This window comes from Salvelinus alpinus, chromosome 38, assembly GCF_045679555.1.
Source record: "Salvelinus alpinus chromosome 38, SLU_Salpinus.1, whole genome shotgun sequence".
Lineage (NCBI taxonomy): Eukaryota > Metazoa > Chordata > Actinopteri > Salmoniformes > Salmonidae > Salvelinus > Salvelinus alpinus.
In genome coordinates, this window is record NC_092123.1 from 6,791,610 (window position 1) to 6,806,128 (window position 14,519).

The 14,519-nt window shown below is 41.6% G+C and overlaps 1 protein-coding gene across 1 annotated transcript in view; it reads right to left on the minus strand.

The window, feature by feature from the left end:
- Positions 1-3,711, minus strand: part of LOC139566344 (zinc finger protein GLI2-like) — a 73,287-nt gene extending 69,576 nt beyond the window's left edge. The window contains exon 1 of the mRNA XM_071387461.1: positions 3,208-3,711. The gene's annotated coding sequence lies outside the window, so the exon portion shown is untranslated. The remainder of the gene's footprint in view (positions 1-3,207) is intronic.
- Positions 3,712-14,519: the final 10,808 nt, after the last annotated feature.

The window sequence follows — 14,519 nt, forward strand, 5'->3', positions numbered from 1 at the left end:
TATGCGCTAGCTGGGTATCCTGCACCATTCCTAGAACATTGTGGGAAGGTCGTATGCAAAATAACCATAGGACAACCACACTCTCACCAAGCTCTAACAAACATATGGTTCTCAGAATATTATGTGCTGGCTGGGATTTTGGCCTCTTTTTTGTTAACATTTTTGCAAATTAAACAAAACTTATATTAGACAAGGCAGTGTAACGAGCAGATAAATAGTTGATGGAGGCTAAGTTAAACAATGGAATTAAACAAAGTTTGATTAATCTTCAAATTCCCTCCAAAGATATCAATTGGTTTGACCTGAGCCAGATGTGATGTGGTGTTGAGAGGAATAGTACAACAATGTTCACGCCTTTGTCTGAGCCAAAGCTGTAGAAACAGCCAAGCTGGATAACTGTAGAATACCGTTTACATGAAGGTGAAAATTCATGGTATTAACACTGACAGTTTCAAACTTTACGGTCATAGTTTTTCCTCTGAAAAACGTCTAGCTAAGCAACCTGACAAAATCGACTCACTTCACATGATGTAATCCATAAGGACTATTCCATAAGAAATATGTGAGGTGAGCCATTGTTTCTTAGTGGTTCTAGTGTTGTCCCCTTAGGACAGAGACAGTTAATGCTGCCTATGTCGATAGAGCCATAGCACGCGTGGAGACACACACACACACACACACACACACACACACACACACACACACACACACACACACACACACACACACACACACACACACACACACACACACACACACACACACACACACACACACACACACACACACACACACACACACACACACACACACACACACACACACACACACACACACACACACAGCCTCCAGGGCAGACTGCTGTGGTCAGGGGCCTCTCTGAACAAACCAAAATATTAGTTTTCTGGAGGGTATGGCAGCAATTACTGCTCTTTGCTGTGTGGTAAGAAGGGAACCTCTGAGATAGAGAGAGAGAGAGAGAGAGAGAGAGAGAGAGAGAGGGGGGAGGGGGAGAGTAAGTAAGCATTCCATTGTTAGTCTACACCTGTTGTTTACGAAGAATGTGACGAATAACATTTGATTTGATTTGAGAGAGGGAAGGAAGGGGGTAGTCGTGGGATGTGTTTTAGTGTAGTTTGATTGTAAATGCCCACTTCTTAACAGTTGGACATCAGATAACGTAAAAAAAAAAAAAATGAATACAATTAAAGATAACCGTGTATACTGTAGGTATCTCATACTACTTTCTCATCTTTTCAAACAGGCAGAAATAAGAATAAGATAGCATTCAATAGAAAGTTTATTTCACTACATGGTAATGCCTACGGTTTAAGCCTTAACCAACCTGTTATTTCTAGTGTTTAGCCAGTGGCATTTCCCTTCACCTGCCTGAATGACTTCCTAGGCCAAATAGCTTCATTGGTGCTGTGTTCTTGTTTATGGGGGATAAGATACTTTTCAGTCCTCTCAGTGGGGAGTTTGACTCACTTTTCATTCAGACATCTCCCCTGCTCCTCGCTCTCTCCTGAATACCAGACTCAACTTCTATTCCACTTTTTCAAACACTTAAGAAACCAGGAAGTCCCCCTCTTTTTGTCTGTGTTCTCTGGAGAAGAGAAAAGCTAGCAAAATCAATAAAGGCATTCGTGGAGTGGGCCAGCGGTGTGAAAACGGCTGCAGAATGGCTCTGCTTGGTGAGTGTCTACGTCCCAAATGACACCATATTCCCTATCTAGTGCACTGCTTTTGACCAGGGCTGGATAGGATGCCATTTGAGAGGCTGAGATGAAAGTGGGGGTAGGTTGATGACCGCAGCACCAAGCATCAGTCCCCTTTGAATAATGTGAAAGGCCCATCATTTCTTTAAATCTTTTCAACTCTTCGCTGCCTGACTGCTGGAAGTCTTCATCCTGCACAATAGAAAATGCACAAAAAACTTTTTTCTAATGCAAATGAACTAAACCAACCGACGGGCCATTCACATAAAAACACACACACGTCCCAGGCCAGAACCAACTCTGTGGTTACATATTAGAGGAAGGTATTGATTTATTTACAACCTTTTTTAATATTACTCATCTTCGTACATTTTGATTATAATGCTTATATCTACTAACAACCAGCCCTAGCTTATTTTCTCTCAAATAAAGATAAGACTATTAGCAAAAGCATATTAAAATGTTGTTTCATGTTTTGATTGCAATTTATTCACAAATGAATAACACACCAGGGAAACATTAACAATGCATATTAATTGCAGCCATTGAAATGCACAGCAATGTACATTTTCTGCATTGGGTGTGACTGCTAATGACTCTCAGTAGCAAACACACGAACTTTTTGCGAGTTGGATACCTTTCAGATTGAGGGGATTTAGGAAGGGTCTCTTTCATTCAAGCAGGCTAAACTCACGAAAGCTCAAGTTAAAGCTAGAATCCTTAATTGAAACAATAACAAAGCGAACATCCAGCCTCTGTTTTGGTAAAAAGCTGAGGGATGGGCCTGGAGAAATGTAACCACTCTCAAATTCATATGCATAGTTACGGATGCAAGGACTGGCCATCCATGGTATCAAAATGATGGTTTTAACCATGTTTTGAGGTTTTACAGCGTTTGTTACATTTACATTTTTTACAAATATTGGACTAAAACAAGCTTATATTTGGGGTTATGATGGGGTACGACAGTTGAACTAAACCCATAAGGCATTTATAAGTTATATTCTTCAAGAATCAATGGGTATATCATACATTTTTTTTAAGTCAAAAAATGTATGTAGTCACTAAGGATTCTAGCTAAGCAACAATAGGGCTGATGTCTCCTGCACAGTTTTGAGCGCATCTACTGACAAATGGATAAAGTTGCAGCGCAGAATTTGTGACATTCCAATGTCAAGTCAGGTAAGTTGAAAGTGGAAATGTTTGAAGTAACTCCGAATGGGCAGTTTTCTCTCATCTATATGGCTCATGTTCACAATTTTCATAGTTTTTATTTATTCTGTATGGTCAATATAAAAAAAAGACGCTATTTTAATAGGTTACGTTTAAATACCATTTTAGGCAATTCAATGTAACAATTTCAAATGTGCACTAAAATTTATATTTCAAATGATTTACTAGCCTATTCATAATAAGAATAATCTTCTAATAATGAATAATAAAGATGATTTCCAGAGTTCATCATCACATGCATGTCCAGTCCACCTACCCCAGTGGTGATGCCTGTGGTCGGTATGGTCCGAGTCTGACCCGGTGCGTCTCCCTCCGTTCTGTTTGTCCACCAGTTCTGTACAAGTTTCAGCAACGCGATCGAAGATTACCGTTAGGTCAAACTTTCTCGGTCAAAAAGCAAGAAGTAACAAACTCCTTCCAATGCAAGGATGAAATCCATAAAGTATAATCTAGTAGCCTAAACACGATCAAGACTAACTACAATCCTCTTCCCAACTTCTCATAAAGTTCACCGTAGAGTTTATGTGCGTTGTCTCAACTTTTACAATCCATCACTGAGAATAACGAAACAAGTTTTTGTAATCGATCCTCCCTTACTAAGAACACATTGCAGGATATCGAACTTTGTAGCCTAAAGAGGTCTGAAAGGTTTGAGGGTGGTTCGTTCTTCGTCAGAAATGTGGTTTTGAGACGCCAGGCTGATATGTTTTCAATCTGGTCCCCCTCATTCTCTCTCCTCCTCTCTCTCTTCTCGCACTCGTCTCTAGCTCTCTGGTGAGTATTACCATTTGCTGTACCAGATGGGCCGGTCTAGCCAAACCAACTAAGGCTCAAGGTTTAGGGAAAAGTTGTATAAAGTTTCACCATTGTTTAATATTAGGTGATTGTCCTGCTTCCAGAGCTCCCCATACGATGTTAGTGTCTCAGCCAATTAAAAGATACATGTTTTAATTATAATGTTTTATTTAAAACATATTAGACTAGTTTGTATGTGTAGGATATGTTATGTGTAGATAGGCCTTAACATTAACAAATAATTGCATAATAATAACATTACATTTAGATAAATGAACAAACTGGAGTCATGTTGTGAGCTGAAATGAATGCAATTTATTTATCCTCAACAGTGAACAACCAACGTCCTTGTCACCGGAATTCCAGCCCCTCTTACTACCTCGAAGTGCAGACACTGAAACGTGTGTAGCCCAATTTAACGATTCATTCAATGAATTACATAAATTATAACAAATATGATCATTAATGCCTATTTGGAATATTGGAGCCAAGAAACCAAATCTGCCATAACAAGGTAATTACCCTAATGTATGCTATAGGTATTTAATCTTACTCTAATTTATTAATAATGTATTAATTTGGACAATCATATCCATCCACGGCATGTTGTCTAGCCCAATTCTTTAGAGCACCTGTGTTTGGATAATTTTTTTCGTTGAGCGGTTATTAATCAATCGAACTAACGATTTTGGACATTTGTAGAATATAGGTTTATTTAATTTCTAGAATTGATTCTAACAAACAAATGGATGATGTCCATTGCTTCTTAGACCATTGAAATGTTTTATTTACATGGCAGAACTGTATTTATTGTGTACAGGCCTAGTGGTCATTGACACATTTTGAAAGGCCCTCTTCCAGTAATTGCCGTGATTGTTGCAGACAGCACAGCACGGGCCCGTTTCCTTTCTCACCATTCTGACTAGTTCCGGTCTAAAATTCAGTTAGTGTTTCAAAACAAGCATATAGGTAGGCCTACGGTCTGTCACTTCATAACTCAGTCGTTAAAAAATATATTCATATATTAATAATGTGTGTGGTGAGACACCAATAGAACATAACTGTGTTGTGTTGTATTTAACCAATAGTCCAATAGCAAGGCTGAATATGGTCATTTCATATAAAATAACGACATCTAGTGGAGCAATGGATAACTTGCAAGGACAAAGACATTTAGAGAGCTATCAATAGGCCTTCCTTAGGCATTTAGGGGCCCCGTAGCTTCCAGGTTTACAGTGCAGAACATTTTAAATCAAATACAATTTATTCTAAGTAACCCCATCCATCATGGTAGAGATCGGTGCGTTCTACAACCCACAGGGCAAACTTTAGAACTCATAGAGGCCATAGCAGTGCACTGTGTGCCCATGCCTGTTTTTAAAGGTTTGTTCACAAGTGCCAAGTGACATACGCCTTATTCTTGTGCCAGAAGATCGTAAAGGCAGGAATTTTAATGAGTATCTTAGCATCCTGTCATCAGAAGAAAATAAAACAAGAGAGAGGAGGGATAGAGGCCTTGGGAGGAAGAGGCAAAGAGGTGTCAGAGTTAGGGTGTGGTTGGTGGTTGCACAGTGAAGTTGTTGTGAGATCATACTTGTGAGATTTTTCCGTATGATCTCACACAGTCCTAAATCAGCACCACCGCCTGCTGTATACCCATAGAGCCAATGAAGCCATTGTTGCGTGCAGCTGTGGGTTTTCAAAATCCGTTTTTTTTGCGTGTATTAGAAAACAATTTGAAAATGAGGATGGTGAGCAAAGGGGTTTCTACCACTGCATAATACATTTAAATACTATTGTTTCTTGTGAATGATACATGATAAAATCAGTATTTTTATCGGAAAATGTTCCGTTTTCGTTCTAATTTCCAGCCGTCCACCTTGCTATTCCACATTACACCACATAGCGGCAGTAAGTCTCCTGTTGTTGATACGTTGACCCTTCCTGAGATATTCGTGACCATATTTCCATGTTTTTGAGTGCGTTAATACTGCTTCAGTATCTGGTCCTCTGTAGCTCAGTTGGAAGGGCATGGCTCTTGCAATGCCAGAAGTGGGTGCAATTCAAATGTATACACCCGTTACTGTTTGTCGCTTTGGATAAAAGTGTCTGCCAAATGGAATATATTATTATACAGTGCCTTCATAAAGTATTCAGACCCGTTGACTTTTTCCACATTTTGTTATGTTACAGCCTTATTTTTAAATTGATTAAATAAATAAAAATCCTCAGCAATCTATACACAATACCCCATAATGACAAAGCGAAAACAGGTTTTAAGAAATGTTTGCAAATGTATATATATATAAAAAAATACATAAATACCTTATTTACATAAGTATTCAGACCCTTTGCTATGAGACTCGAAATTGAGCTCAGGTGCATCCTGTTTCCATTGATCATCGTTGAGATGTTTCTACAACTTGATTGGAGTCCACCTGTGGTAATTTCAATTGATTGGTCATGATTTGGAAAGGCACACACATGTCCCACAGTTGACAGTGGATGTTGACAGTGCATGTCAGAGCAAAAACAAAGCCATGAGGTTGAAGAACTCCGAGACAGGATTGTGTCGAGGCAGACATCTGGGGAAGGATACTGAAACATTTCTGCAGCATTGAAGGACACCCAAGAACACATTGGCCTCCATCATTCTTAAATGGAAGAAGTTTGGAACCACCAAGACTCTTCCTAGAGCCGGCCACACTGAGCAATCGGGAGGTGACCAAGGTGACCAAGGACCCGATGGTCACTCCGACAGAGCTCTAGAGTTCTTCTGTGGAAGAACCTTCCAGAAGGACAACCATCTCTGCAGCACTCCACCAATCAGGCCTTTTTGGTAGAGTAGCCACTCCTCAATAAAAAGCACATGACAGCCCGCTTGGAGTTTGCCAAAAGGCACCTACAGGACTCTCAGACCATAAGAAACAAGATTCTCTGGTCTGATGAAACCAAGATTCAACACTTTGGCCTGAATGCCAAGTGTCACGTCTGGAGGAAACCTGGCATAATCCCTACGGTGAAGCATGGTGGTGACAGCATCATGCTGTGGGGGTGTTTTCCAGTGGCAGGGACTGGGATACAGACTGTGGCGAAGGTACACCTTCCAACAGGACAACGACCCTAAGCACACAGCCAAGACAATGCAGGAGTGGTTTCGGGACAAGTCTCTGAATGTCCTTGAGGGGTCCAGCCAGAGCCCGGATTTGAACCCGATCGAACATCTCTGGAGAGACGTGAAAATAGCTGTGCAGCAACGCTCCCCATCCAACCTGACAGAGCTTGAGAGGATCTGCAGAGAAGAATGGGAGAAACCCCCCAAATACAGGTGTGCCAAACCTGTAGCGTCATACCCAAGAAGACTCCAGGCTGTAATCACTGCCAAAGGTGCTTTCATAAAATACTGAGTAAAGGGTCTGTATACTTATGTAAATGTGATATTTCTGGTTTTTGTTTTCAACAAATTAGCAAAAATCTCTAAAAACCTGTTTGTGCTTTGTCATTATGGGGTATTGTGTGTAGATTGATGAGGAGAAAAAACAATTGAATCCATTTTAGAATAAGTCTGTAACAAAATGTGGAACAAGTCAAGGGGTCTGAATACTTTCCGAATGCACTGTCTATTGTTGGGTGGTCCTTTGCGTGGGGTGATGTAAGTTTCCTTTAACAATCAGTCTTCCAGATAGATGACACAGACACAGGAACTTTGGTATAAAACTCTTTAGTAATAAAATGCAATTGCAGACAGAGATTCACATACTGAGTACCTCAGTAGTCTATAGTAAACATCTGTGTTGCGAAACAGGAGACAACACTCTTTATACAACCTACCGTCAATCATATCTTAACATTGTTGCATTGGATTACATACAAAGTATCTAAGATGAGAAAAACATGTCTAGACTCTGGTTTTTCACTCTACTATCTTGGCCTTGAGCCTGCGTGACTTATCAGCAGCTGCAGGCAATTCTCAGCCTGAGAACTAAAGCAGCACATGTCCATTTACCCAGTACTTTTCCATCATTGCTCGTTGCAAGCATACAAAGGTTATCACATATACAGTTGAAGTCGGAAGTTTACATACACCTTAGCCAAATGCATTTAAACTCAGTTTTTCACAATTCCTGACATTTAATCCTAGTAAAAAGTCCCTGTCTTAGGTCAGTTAGGATCACCACTTTATTTTAAGAATGTGAAATGTCAGAATAATAGTAGAGAATTATTTATTTCAGCTTTTATTTCTTTCATCACATTCCCAGTGGGTCAGAAGTTTAAATACACTCAATTAGTATTTGGTAGCATTGCCTTTAAATTGTTTAACTTGGGTGAAACGTTTCGGGTAGCCTTCCACAAGCTTCCCACAATAAGTTGGGGGAATTTTGTCCCATTCCTCCTGACAGAGCTGGTGTAACTGAGTCAGGTTTGTAGGCCTCCTTGCTCGCACACACTTTTTGAGTTCTGCCCACAAATTTTCTATGGGATTGAGGTCAGGGCTTTGTGATGACCACTCCAATCCCTTGACTTTGTTGTCCTTAGGCCATTTTGCCACAACTTTGGAAGTATGCTTGGGGTCATTGTCCATTTGGAAGACCCATTTGCGACCAAGCTTTAACTTCCTGACTGATGTCTTGAGATGTTGCTAAAATGTATCCACATAATTTTCTCATGATGCTATCTATTTTGTGAAGTGCACCAGTCCCTCCTGCAGCAAAGCACCCCCACAACATGATGCTGCCACCCCTGTGTTTCGCGATTGGGATGGTGTTCTTTGGCTTGCAAGTCTGCCCCTTTTTCCTCCAAACATAACGATGGTCATTATGGCCAAACAGCCTTTCAGGTTATGTCGATATAGAACTTGTTTTACTGTGGATATAGATACTTTTGTACCTGTTTCCTCCAGCATCTTCCCAAGGGTCTTTGCTGTTGTTCTGGGATTGATTTGCACTCTTCGCACCAAAGTACGTTCATCTCTAGGAGACAGAACGCGTCTCCTTCCTGAGCGGTATGACGGCTGCTTGGTCCCATGGTGTTTATACTTGCGTACTATTGTTTGTACAGATGGACGTGGTACCTTCAGGCATTTGGAAATTGCTCCCAAGGATGAACCAGACTTATGGAAATCTACAATTTCTTTTCTGAGGTCTTGGCTGTTTTCTTTTGATTTTCCCATGATGTCAAACAAAGAGGCGCTGAGTTTGAAGGTAGGCCTTGAAATACATCCACAGATACACCTCCAATTGACTCAAATGATGTCAATTAGCCTATCAGAAGCTTCTAAAGCCATGACATAATTTTCTGGAATTTTCCAAGCTATTTAAAGGCACAGTCAACTTAGTGTATGTAAACTTCTAACCCACTGGAATTGTGATACAGTGAATTATAAGTGAAATATTCTGTCTGTAAACAATTGTTGGAAACATTTACTTGTGTCATGAACAAAGTAGATGTCCTAACCGACTTGCCAAAACTATAGTTTGTTAACAAGAAATTTGTGGAGTGGTTGAAAAACGAGTTTTAATGACTCCAACTGTATACAGTAATCATGGCACCGGTGTAGCCCCACACCCGACCCCCAGGGTAACACCCAACATTCCCCCCTTTGAGGCTACCTAGTCTCATATAACCACGTACAGAAATCGACGTTAATCATCTGGAACTTTTAACCATTCACATATAGGTAGTATAGTAATCATCCTCTCGGTCAGTTGGGCAGCAAGAGGGTCGTAGTTGGGGTCAACACCAGTGGCATCATAGTATTCATCATAGGAGGCAGGTAAAGCCAATACCATTAAACCAGGCATGGTCTTCTTCACTGCCCATTTACCAAGACAACAAAAAATCGAAACATAGCAAAAGTCTATCAACACAGGAACTACAAATGATTAGATACCCATTCAAATCTGTCCCATAACATTTCCAAGTTTCCCAGTGAACCATTTACCCATCCTGGTCAGAACATCATCGTCACTGGGGCTGAGAGTATTAGAGAGCTTAGACATATCAAGCAGAATTTTGGTCATGTTATCAGAGGAGTCAGGAAGTAACATTACGCATTCGTCAAAATGAACACCGCAGTCCCGTTTGGGGAGACTTTTATACCTAAGTCTCGAACAAACTTTACCCACACGTGTTCACCCACACAACAACTAGTGTGGATAGAGCCAACACAGTCAACCACCAACGACCACATGCTGTCGTCTTCCCTCTCTTATACACCCTAAGGGTTTGTTTATTTACAACATAACCTTGCTGATCATGTAAAACAGTTGGTTCTTCAGGGCTTTGGTCTTGCCCTTCATCTTTTTCAAGTCTTTGGTCTCGACCCACATCTGCTTCTGCCTCTTGTTTCAGGCTGTGTCTGGCTCCATCCATGTGGGCTGATCACCTTCTGGCAGTGGGACAGGTGGTGCCGGCCGGACCTTTCCTGAACTCTGACCGACATTGGTGTTGCCATGGCTACCTTGAATGGCCCCATCCATCTTGGCTGGTCCCATTTTCTCTTGTGGACCCAGATTTTGACCCAGTCTCCAACCTCCACAGGCAGGTAGTCGGGGTCCTCACCTGGTACCTCCTCCTGAGCTTTCCTAGTGTGAGAGTGGAGAGATCTGATAATAGTAGTTAGCTCTCATGTCCTCCAAGTGTTCTACTTCAGCTAGAGTGAGGTCTATGTGTCTGTCAGCCATGGGTCTGTGTGCGGGAACATTCATGTGTCTTCCTGTCAACATTTCATGTGGTGTACACCCAAGCTTTTATTTACATTACTGGGTATTTTCATTAACACCAGTGGTAAACAATCCACCCAAGATTTCTTGGTGGAGGGGCATGGCTTAGCTAACCCTTGTTTAATGGATTGGTTAGCTCTCTCCGTAACCCCATTACTCTGGGGGTGGTAGATGGACACAAACTTCTGGTCCACTCCCATGATTATGGCTAACTGCTTCACTACATCACCAGTGAAGTGGGTACCATTGTCTGCAGATAAAGCCTCAGGAACACCAAATCTAGCTATTATCTCCCTCACTAGTAGCTTCGCTACTGTCTCAACATCACAGTGTGTGGTGGGAAATGCCTCCACCCACCTGGTGAACCTGTCAATAAGGACTAAACAGTATATTTTCCTTTCTTATCTTTCTGTAAGATCTATACAATCCATGGCAACATGGACAAATGGTCCTCTTGGCGTAGGGAAATGACCTGGTTTCAGAGGAGTTCCTTTGGCAATGTTAAATTGCATGCACGTAGCACATCGAAACAGAAACTGTTTCACATGCTGAGTCAAATTTGGACAAAACCAATCCAAAGAAATTACCTCTATCATATCCCCCCTTGAAAAATGGTCCATACCATGGGCCACTTGGCAAACAGAGGCGACAAGACAAGCCGGCAGACACGGTCCACCAGACAGAGTCCGTCTCCAAGCCTTAGAAACGGGGTCAAGTTTACAACCCCGCTGTTGCCATACCAAATGAGAACCAACATCCAAAGCCTGTTTAGATGCCAAATCATCAGTGTCTTTCCCAACAGTAGCAGAGAAGAACATGGAGGGCTATGACAATTTGAGGCAGCCAATTTAGCAGCCTCATCTGCCATGGCGTTACCCATATTCACAAAATCTTTCCCCCCAGTGTGAGCAGCAACCTACACAACAGCCAGAGCAGAGGGCAGCATCACAGCCTCCAAGAGATCTAAAACCATAGTTCTATTACGAATAGGACTTCCACAAGCATTGTGAAAACCCCTACTCCTCCAGACACCACACCAGGAGAGACAAACCCCTATTGCATAAGCAGAATCAGAGAAAATTGAAACCCTTTTCCCTTCTCCCATTTTACAGGCAGTGGTTGGCGCCAAAAGTTCAGCCTGTTGAGCTGAGAAAGTATCTGGTAATGGTTGTTGTATGTGAGCGGTTCTATCAACTGTCACAATACCAAACCCTGCATGTTTCTTCCCTGTAGTTTGATTTATATATGCAGAACCGTCAACGAAAAGCTCCAAGTCAGCATCAGTCAGGGCAGTGTCAGAGGTCAGGACAGTGTCAGAGGTCAGGCCAGTGTCAGAGAGGTCAGGCCCAGCCTTCATTGGTGTGGGACCCACTGTCTCTGCCCGGCCTTTGGTTGAATCTGTCACGGTGCCCCGTGATTTGGTTTTAATCAGGTTCTATGTAATGTGGACTGAGTGACTTATCTGTATAGTACTGTAGAAAAACCTAGTTCTATCCCCGTATACGGGTAGTAGAACCTAACATAGGATGATGTTAGACGCAGTTCTATTTCCTCTAACCCCTCTTCTCCTTTAGTTTCACTACATTTATTCACTAACCACGCTACTGTAAATGGTTCCACATATGTGTGGTAAATAACCACAATTGGTTTCAATTGTATTTTAACTTCAGTACGGGGGTCTCCCTGTCTCCTCTCTTGTGGATGTAATGGAAGAGTAAACTCACATGTCTTTCCCAATACGCAATTCACAAATGTATCGCTTTCTGGTACTAGTCTTAAAGACTTGTTGTCTATACCAGTCTAGATGTATTTCAGTACATAGAAATTATTGATATTGACAAGCATATATCCATTCACTGTTATCAAATGCACTAAACTCACACAACAATTGTCCCACACCAAATTTATAATCCCACCAATTGTACATATATCAAAACAAAACCAGTGTCTTCCCTCAGGTAAGGACACCATACATAAAACCAGTGTCTTCCCTCAGGTAAGAACACCATACATAAAACCAGTGTCTTCCCTCATGTAAGAACACCATACATAAAACCAGTGTCTTCCCTCAGGTAAGAACACCATACATAAAACCAGTGTCTTCCCTCAGGTAAGAACACCATACATAAAACCAGTGTCTTCCCTCAGGTAGGAACACCATACATAAAACCAGTGCCTTCCCTCAGGTAAGAACACCATACATAAAACCAGTGTCTTCCCTCAGGTAGGAACACCATAAATAAAACCAGTGTCTTCCCTCAGGTAAGAACACCATGTGCATATAACACTTGTCACCCAGTACCTCAGTACTGACTTGGTTCATCCTAATCTATAACCAAGTTCCTCACACAAGGTTCCATTAGACCCTCAGGAATGTCTAACTATTACACCTGGGGTTCTGGGTCATTTATCACATATACATCATATTACGGGCTTGTACATAAATGTAGGTATCGACTGTTCCTGTAATTATCAACCCCATGAGTGAGGTGCCACTTACATACTGGAATGAGTCATCAACCACACAGTGCTTTTTCTCATTTCAGACTTTTGGTTTAACAGGCGTCTGCTTACCTTATAATTTGATGCGCTGCACAGTGGGACGAAGATCATCCAGACGCGGCGGACACTCACTCCTGGCAAGCTCGCCAAATGTTGGGTGGTCCTTTGCATGGGGTGATGTAAGTTTCCTTTGACAATCAGTCTTCCAGATAGATGACACAGACACAGGGACCTTGGTATAAAACTCTTTAGTAATAAAATGCAATTGCAGACAGAGATTCACATACTGAGTACATCAGTGGTCTATAGTAAACATCTGTGTTGCGAAACAGGAGACAACACTCTTTATACAACCTACCGTCAATCATATCTTAACATTGTTGCATTGGATTACATACAAAGTATCTAAGATGAGAAAAACATGTCTAGACTCTGGTTTTTCACTCTACTATCTTGGCCTTGAGCCTGCGTGACTTATCAGCAGCTGCAGGCAATTCTCAGCCTGAGAACTAAAGCAGTACATGTCCATTTACCCAGTACTTTTCCATCATTGCTCATTGCAAGCATACAAAGGTTATCACATATATACAATAATCATGGCACTGGTGTAGCCCCATACCTGACCCCCAGGGTAACCCCCAACACTATTATGGTAGCCTAGAGTAATGGTTTTTGGAAGCCACGGTGAGAGGGTTAGATGAGCTATCTTAGTAATGCAGCAGGAATCCAGACAGACATTTATAAGTTCTATGAAATGAATAGTCCCTGGAATCCTTTAGTAAGTCTCCGTCTAGTGGTAGTACAATCCCTCACGGTACACAGAGAAAGGACACTAATGGCAATAGGTGTACAGTACGGTGAAGTTAATGTACGGTTGCTGCAATTTGAATGACATCATTTGAAAGTGGATCTTCGATAGCTAAGGCTGTTCAGAAGATAACTTCAGTCCTTTAAACACGTTTACTAAATGTTCCAATTCACATAGAAAAATGGCAATCAAATGAAACAAAGGTGGATCTGTGATCAAAGACGTAAATCTGTAATGAATCTTGGCTAATTTACCTGATGGATGGGTAGAGTTTAGCCTTCAGTAACCTTAGAACCTGAACACATGCTAGATGACCTCTGACCTTTAATATCCGCAGAGGTTTCTTTGTGCCCCTAAAAGACACACACACACGCACACACGCCGTGGCCCGTGTGTGTTTTTCCCCAGATATGCTGCCTGGCCAGGTTGCATGAATAACACCCTGTCTTACTTGACCCCACGTGACCTGTACATTTTCCATGGTAATTGATTAAGAGCCCAGACTCAGCCATGTTTGTTATGAGTGAGCCACACTGTTGACCTTAACGCTGGTACAGGATTGAGATTGATCCACCATGCAGCAGACCCACAGCACAGTACCATTTGATTGTGTGGTATCATTCCACCAGGGTGGGATGACGTTACATCACTATGAAAACAAGATACAGAATAGTGAAATCTGCTGAATGGGTCCATTCTTTGACGGGGTTCAAAGACACAAGGAATGAATGCATCCTTCAT